This window comes from Octodon degus, unplaced genomic scaffold, assembly GCF_000260255.1.
Source record: "Octodon degus isolate 3935 unplaced genomic scaffold, OctDeg1.0 scaffold00050, whole genome shotgun sequence".
Taxonomy (NCBI): domain Eukaryota; kingdom Metazoa; phylum Chordata; class Mammalia; order Rodentia; family Octodontidae; genus Octodon; species Octodon degus.
In genome coordinates, this window is record NW_004524626.1 from 3,780,038 (window position 1) to 3,788,132 (window position 8,095).

Sequence of the window (8,095 nt, forward strand, 5' to 3'; positions counted from 1 at the left end):
CCAAGAGCTTAGTAACAGGTGCAGTGAAGTTTCCCCATCAAAAGGTAGGTTAAAAGAAAAAAAAAAAAAAAGAAAACCCTGCATGGAAATAAAAATAAATAGAACTGTTGTCAAGCAGCCTCGTTCACGTGGTAGCTCAGAACAAAACACATCAAACGGAAGAAAAAAAAAGTGTCACTTTTTGGAAAGTAATTATATTCAGCTTGCGACTTTTGCAGGTCTGATGCAAAGGCCTGGTTAGGTGACTGGTCAAAGACTCCCAGGCGTCCATCGGCGTCCGTCGCTTCCTGTGTGGGGCCAGCTGTAGCAGCAGTCACACATTGCTGGGTTCCGACGTAAGGCACTGCTCACTCACCTGCCCTCAAACAGTGCATTCTTTGAAATGAAAGATAAAGAGGATTTCAGGACACTTTATGACGTACAGCATTTGGATCCTTCAGACTGAGGTCTGAAAAGTTTCTCAATGCAAGGCTGCATCTTCGAGTACAGAAAATCATTTTTTTTAATGGTTACATCACTGGAAAAAAAAAATACCCATCGCTAACCCCTGATACACATTCTTAGCCATTTTCCTCTCTTCTGTCACAGCTGCACTGCATGTTCTCCCGCGAGGGCGGCCGCGCTCACGGTGGTCGTTCTGCTTGCTTCTTCTGGCTCCTTCGGGGCATCACCTGCTGGCGCGAGGATCAGGGCTTGCAGGACGTCGGGCAGAGAAATGATGCCCGTGAAACTGCCGACCTCGCTTACCACCACCAGCCGATGGACCTCGGCTCTCACTATCCTCTCTACGTGATGTCTAGGTTATTGTAGGTTTTCTCAGCAGCCAGATTAAATACATCAAATTTGGAATAAATAGCTACAATTTTTCCTGACTCGTCCAGTACGGGCAGCACCAATAGCTGTCTCTCCACAAGTATGTTCAGGGCTTTGTTGATGGGCGTGTCCGGCGGATGAAGGTGATTTTGCAGCAGGTTCCTCTCCCCAGTTCCTGCAGACTCTGCTTCGTGAAGGTGGGCTTTGGCATGTCGGACATAAATGCCTGGAGGAACTTGGGGATTCTTATGTGGGTAAGGATATATAGTGCCTTTCCACTGAGAGGGTCAGTGACTGGCAATCTGTGGATTTTGTTTTTGATCAACGAGTATGCAGCATCGAAGAGTCTTGCATGTGGAGAGATACTCACTAAAGGATTAAACGTTTATTGCAAATAAAGCTCCCTCCACGTTTCAGTCTTATGTTTCTCTAATTCAAAAATCCATATCATAGGTGATTTATAGTATCTATGCAGTATAGTTATGAAATTGGTGATTGTTAGCATCCCTACAAAACTCTGCTTTTTACTATCCAGAGCGACGCTGCTCAGACACCGTGGGCTACCAAGGCAACAAAGGGTTTTTTTTCACTTGTAATGTAGTATCCAAGACAACAAGCTTTGAACTAGTTGGAACGATGTCATAGCACTTGTGTGACCTCAGGAATCGCATGTAAACGCCGCCTTCTGAGTCTTCTGCTTCCTCCTCGAACTCCATCTTCTCCAGCATGTCTGCTTCCTGGGGTCCCGGGGCCACTATCAGCGCTGCCTGAGGGTGAGGAGAAGACAGCGACTGGCGCAGCTGGCCGTGGCCCTTGTCCCTGCCCGGAAGGCTAGCGCCTGGTGCAGCGCTCGGCCTTCGCTCAGCCGCTCCTGAGTGCTGACTTTGTACTGAATTTTGGGGTCTTCCATGTAGATTATTATGCCATCTATGAATAATGATAATTTCACTTCTTCCTTTACTATCCTTATTCCTTTTATTTCTCTCTCGCCTCATTGCTCTGACTAGTGTTTCCAGAACTACATCGAATAGAAATTGTGGTATTGGACATCCAGGCCTTTTTCCTGATTTTAGAATAAAACCTTTTAGTTTTGGTCCATTTAGTGTGATGTTGGCTATTGGTTTTTCATAGATGGTTTTTATCAGATTGAGAAAAGACCATCATTTATTTATTTATTTATTTATACGAGTTTAGGACATTGTCTATAGGATGTACAGGGTCTCACTATGTAGATCGGACTCCTAGTGATTTTCTTGTTTTCAGCCTTCCAAGCACTGGGATTACAGGCCTATGCCCCCACGCCCAGTCTCAATCACTGTCTCAGGGTGCCCTGGGGTTGGAGCCAGCATGGCATGCTGGAGATCAAACCCCGAACCCCAGAAGCTGAGTTCTGCTAAAGCAGACACTTTAGTCTGCTGAGCTATCTGGCCAGCTCAAGACCATCTATTTCGATAGTCTTTATTTTTTAATATCATGAATGATATTAAAAATTGGACTTTGTCATATGCTTTTTTGCATGTATTTAAGTTATTATCTTTGGTTTTGTTGATATGATATATTGCATTTATTGATTTGTATATGTTAAACCACTCCTGTATTCCTGGCATGAATTCAACATGGTCATAATGTGTAATATTTTTGATTATTTGCTGTACTCTGTTTGCTAGTGCTTTATTGAGAATTTTTGCATTTATGTTCATGAGGAAACTTGGCCTGTAGTTCTTTTTTTTCTGTCAGTCTCCGATTTTCGTGTCAGGGTAATACTGTGAAGAAACAGGAAGTATTGCCTCCCTTCCAATTTCATTAAAGACTTTTAGAAATATTGATATTAAATCTTCTCTAAATGTCTTATAGAATTCAGCCACACATCCATCATGACCTGGAAATTCTTTGTTTTTATGTTTTTAATTACATTTTCAATTTCCTTGACTGATATTTGGTTATTACAAATTTTTATATGTTCTTGTTTCAGCCTTGATAATTCATATGTATCTAGGAAACTGTCAATTTCTTCTGCAACACTTTGTTTTAATTGCTCCCAAAACATTAAATGCTTCAAATAGACTTAAATATGTAAAAGCTATATATTGAATTTTGTGAAGCAATCCTAGAAGATAAATGAAGCATTTTGTGCTGGGTTACACTTAATATTGTTGTCATTTTCTCTAAGTTATCTACAAACTAAGTCAAATGCCAATCAAAATCCCAGAAGGCATTTTTGAAATAATCAACAAAGTGATCCTAACATTTTTATGGAAATTCAAAAGAACTAGAATGGTCAAAACATCTTTGAGAAATAAGAATATATTTGGATACTAAAACTATCTGGTTTGATGATTTAAGCAAGACAACCTAATATTAGATTGAAAAACAGACAAACCAATGGAACAGAGTGGAGCAGTTGTGACTAAATGTGTGTCATAGACCAATAAGTAATTGACCTATTTCACTGAATTTTCCATTATTTTCTCCATTTCATCCTCATTTTTCCCTCAGAAATTTCTCTGTGTGTGGAATGCTTTGCCTCCGGTATCTGTATGGTTAGTTCCTTCCAGCCTATCTAAAACTTCAAACCTTGTATTATGCCAGTCAGTTCTTTTTGCCATAACCAAGTGTGGTAGACAGGGTGGCAGAAACAACAGGAATTAATTTCTCACAATTCCAATGAATTGAAGTCCAAGATCAAGGTGATGGCAGAGTCTGGGTCTGGTGAGGTCACATCTCATCTTCCAGCTGGCTGCCTTCTCACTGTGTTCCTGCAGCGAGGAAGAAAGGCCTCATGTTGCCTTCTCTTCTTATAAAGGCGCTAATAGCACCACAAGTGCTCTACATGCATGTTTCTATCTAATCTCCTGCCCATGGCCATACCTCCAAATACCACACTATGAGAACTTAGGTTTGCGAGACACCAAATCAGGAAGGACATAGTAGTATATAATAGCTGCCTTCACTAATATTTCATATTCTTCATCTTTTCTTTTGTAGTACTTGTCACATTCTAAAATACAATATATTTACTTATCTTAAAAATTTCTAAGGGCTCCCCAGATAGCTCAGCGGACTAAAGCGCCTGCTTAGGCAGATATAGGGACCAGAGTTTGATCCCCAGTGTGCGGTGCTGGCCCCGCCCCCAGGATGCCCTGAGAAGGTGACTGAGACTGGGTGAGGTGGTGCGTTCCTGTAATCCCAGTGTTTGGGAGGCTGAAAACAGTAGGATCACTATGAGTCCAATATATGTAGTGAGGCCCTGTAGACCCTGTACTAAATTTAAAAAAAATTTGTTTTATCCCTATAGAATCAGCCTCATGAAAGCCAGGGTTTTCATCCTTTTTATTTACTATTTAGTGCCTCAGAAAATGTGTGTCAGATAGTAGACACTCAGTAAAAGATATTCAATGGATAAATAACAGTCTAGAATATCTTAGGGGTTCAAATAAGCCAGAAAGATAGAGGAATATGTGTGAAACAGCCTGCTGAACTGCAGAACAAACAATGTGCTACAGGAAATACTTAAACTGCAGGTGTCCACATCCACAGCTCTGAGTCACTCTATAGCTTGGTGAATTAAAATAGTTCTTAGAAAAATATTTAACTAGTAAAGTCAAAATAAACTAAGTCATCTGAAGAAAAACTATACAATAATTTCAATTTCAAGGCTGACAAGCACACCCATTTCTTAGGGAAGAAAGCTTCTTGTCCTTTACAGCAAGAAAGTCTGAGAAATTGGCACAGTATTTCCTTTATGACGTTCATAATGCTGTATATGCACCAAGTATGGGAGCATCCAACTATATAAGACAAATATTAATAGACATTAAAAATTAAATAAGCAATAACAAAGTTGTAATTGGACAACTTAACATCCTATTGACACAAACATATAGATTAACTAGACCAAAAAAAAAAAAAAAAATCAGCAAAGAAATAATGACTGAACCAAGCTTGTGAACAAAGGTACTTGCTAGACATTTGTAGAGTGTTCCATTCAACACCATCAGACTACACATTCTTCTCAGCTGCACATGGGACATTCTCTTACACAGACCATATGCTAGCTCATATTAACAGAATAGCTTTATATTACCTAGCATGTTTTCAGTATCCATACAGTGATCATTGTGCATACAATGTGTGTTTGCTGTTAAAAATTATGACAGAAAAAAACCATTGAATCATCGTAATGAAAGGTAACACTGTAGAATAATTACAAATAGGAGATATCTAGTATAATTAAATGAATGTCATGAACATTTTATTTGAATTTATTAAAATGGCACCACTTGTGGGGCTGGGGAGATAGCTCAGTGGTCTAAGCGCTTGCATGGCAAATGCAAGCATCTGGGTTTGATCCCTGGTACTGCATGCTGTGCAGGTCCCTGAGCCCCAGGCATACCATGCTATCCACCAAAGCCAGGCATACCATGTTGTCCGCCGAAGCCAGGCATGGTGATACATAGCTGTAATACCAGCACTGGGGAGGCTAAAACAGGAGGATCACTAGGAGTCCGAGCTGCACAGTGAGATCCTATATCAAATAAATAAACAAATAAAGATTAAAAATAAAAATGGCATAGCTTAGAATATGTTTTTAGGATAATGAAAGCAAATTTACTAAGGATTTTGAGGCATAAAGTTCACCGACTCCTCTGAAAACTAGCTAGTAAAAAAACTAAAATCCTGTGCAAGGAAATTAGGACTAGAAAGGTGGTGTCCCAGTGTGGTGCTTTGTTTCTCAAAAATTTAATATTAGTCATGTGGAGAGAAGCCAAAATATATTTTAGAAAAATATAACAACAACAACACCACAGAGGAAATTTAAATTTAGTAATAATTTTATATTTCTCACATGTAATCCTAAAATTATTTTTGTGTGTACTCTAAACTTTGTGTTGAGAATAATATTTGTTATGGTTTAGGTCTAAAATGTTCCCCTCAAAGTCTCATGTATTCAAGGGTGGGGTTCTAAAAGGTATTTGGGCTATAGGGGTACAGCTTCATCAGTGACTAAATCTAAGAATGAATTCATAGCTGAATGTGGTAGTCAGAGCTGGGACCTGACAGAAAAATGCTGCATGACTTGGAGCAGCATTCTTGTCCCTGACCTCTCCATTTTCACCCTGATTCCTGATACCTCAAAGTAAACCGTTGTTCTCCTCCATACGCTGCCACTGTGCTACTTCTGCAGTCAAGTCAGTCAGCTGTGGACTAAACCCTTTGCAATGGTCTGCCAAGATAAACCTTTCGTCCCTGAAGGGTGTTGGCTATTTTGTCCCAGCAATGGAAAAGTGGCTAATGTAGATGTAGCTTTACAGAAGACTGAAAATATGCAACACTAAGGCAAACAGTCCTGAAAAATATTATGGTTATACCTCTATCTCAGGTGACTTCCTCACTTCAACTACTGTACCTGAGTTAAAAAAAATTGTTCTTTCATGTTGAATTACATACACTTAGAATCAAAATCTAAGCATTTAGTGTAACTTCTCTGTTACACAGTAAGAAAAAAGTGCATGCATTCTGTAAGCAGAAATAACTTTCTTGTTACATAAACTGTGGCATGAATCACAAAGAGAATAGTCAACTTCCTTCTTTTCAACAGGATTCTAAGTCTTTCATGTTAGTAGGTGAAAATAGCTAAATTAATAAAAGCTCTTAGGGCCAGGGATATAGCTCAGTGCCACTATGCCTGCCTGGCAAGCACGAGGTCATGAGTTCAGTTCCTGGTACAAAATAAGAACACTCTTATATGCACATGTGTATAATTGTATTTATCCAACTTAATTTCATTCATAAGAGGAATATACCAGACTTATAAATACCAAACAAAGCATTCAGTTATGCGACTATTTAAAATGTTGTCTTGATTTCTTCCTGAGAACATCAAATACTTTTAGTACCATTCAGAGCTTGAGATTTATTATAGGGATAGGCTTTTCTAAGGTTAATGAAAATAGTGCCTGAGAACTTTCAACTGTGCATTTATTTTATGTATAAGAAAGTCAGAAATATAGAATGACTCTGGTTGTGAGCACTAGTACCAAAAATTGCCCTCTCACACTAGAAAAAATGAAACAGGCTCTGATAAAATAGTGCACTTACTGCTATGATTTTCCTACCAAATACCAGAGATCATTGTGAGGGACCTGTCACAGTGATATCTGATATTTTTCTCTTGTCTTTTTCTTTTTTCTTTTTCCTTTTGTATTTTAGGGAAAGGGTCTACAAGGGGTTCAGGGTCTCACTACTAGATTGGACATGTAGTGATCCACCTGTTTCCAGCCTCCCGAGAGCTGGGATTATGCCTAGTCTCATTTGCTGTCTCAGTGTGCCCCAGAGGCGGGGCCGGCACTGCAGGCTGGACGATTGAACCCGGGCCCCTGCTCCTGCACCTGCTTGCAGGCACTTTAATCTGCTGAGCTATTTAGCTGGCCCTCATAATATTATCTTTAAATGAAGCAAATTCCAAAACATAGGGAAAAATTAGGGGAAAAGGAGTGAAAAGGACATGACTGGTGAGTGTTTGTCTGTCACCACCTCAGTTCTCTGCCTTATCATGATGTGACACTGTCCAAATGCTAGAAACTATGTATGAATGCTTTCTATCACAGTTTCTGTACATGCTTCACTCCTTACAGTTTCTGAGAATGCCCTACTAAAAATTTAGAAGTCCAAGATAAACTGTGCTAGTTCACCAAGATTTAATGTGAGGGGAGGAGTCTTTGTCTTTGTTCGAATGTACTGTGGAAGTCAAGCCAGTGTTTCCACAGGCCCAGCTTCTCTAGGTAGTGCAGCTGCTCTCCATACGCTAGGACACCTTTTCTACTTCAGAGGTCTGTGCTTGGGGGGGTGGCCAAGCAAGGGAATGTGCAATGGGACGAGAATATGGGCTGAGCAGTGAAGGCGCCTGGTGATGATAATGCTGTCCAAGGGGAGACACAGGTGAGGGAGTTAGGAACCTGCAGAACACACAGCCTTGCACAGCAGAGTTTTAAGGGGGAACTAGAAAAGTGTGTTGTCTGCACCCTGGAACCATCAAGCCGGTAGAATGAAAGCCTGAAAAACCTTCTACTTGCTTTCAGTTGTCTCTCCCCAAATCTGGAGCATAACAAAATTCAGGCTACTTTTGGATTCAAATACAAATAGAACTCTGTGACCAAAATAAGAGCTTGTAAAAATAAAAATCAAATACCAGCACATATTTATTCTTTCAAAGAAAAACATCATAAATTTATAGTTAAATTTAGAGGATTGATTGTCAACTGTATAATTTTATTTAAATTTT

At 39.7% G+C, this 8,095-nt stretch overlaps 1 pseudogene; it reads right to left on the reverse strand.

The window, feature by feature from the left end:
- Positions 1-582: 582 nt before the first annotated feature.
- LOC101593314 lies at positions 583-6,834 on the reverse strand (annotated as a pseudogene).
- Between the last annotated feature and the right edge of the window lie 1,261 nt (positions 6,835-8,095).